Here is a 482-nt window from a genome sequence, read left to right as displayed (position 1 = left end):
CCCCCCTGCGCGGCCGGCACGGGCGGAAGCCGGGCCCGGATCGTCGGCAGGCCCGGCCCCACCGCACTGCACTCACCTGCGCAGGTAACCGGGGCCGCGCGCGCGCAGGCGGAGGCGGAGGCGGAACGGGCTTGGAGCATGTCTGGCCGTTTGTCCTGCGCCTGTGCGTGTGTCCGGGTACGTGAGCTCCGTCCGTCCGTCCGTCTGTCCTGAGTGCGGCGCGCGGAGGAGTCGCGGGAGGGTGCGCTGGGGGGCCGGGCCCGCGCGCTCCGTTCCATGGTGGGGGGGGGATCCCCGCACTCCCCTCCCCGGCTGACCCGGGCGTCTCCTCCTCCCCGTCCCCCCCCCCGCGCCCCTCCAGGTCACCAGAGGAGCCCCGAGGTCCGCGCGGTGAGGCCGAGCCCCTCGGGGGCGGGGAGGAGGACGACGACGATGGCCGGCGCCCGGCTCGCCCGGGCCGGCACCTCGACGGTCGCCGTGTG

This window comes from Dipodomys ordii, unplaced genomic scaffold (assembly GCF_000151885.1).
Source record: "Dipodomys ordii isolate 6190 unplaced genomic scaffold, Dord_2.0 Scaffold11, whole genome shotgun sequence".
Lineage (NCBI taxonomy): Eukaryota > Metazoa > Chordata > Mammalia > Rodentia > Heteromyidae > Dipodomys > Dipodomys ordii.
This window is presented reverse-complemented; position numbering follows the sequence as displayed.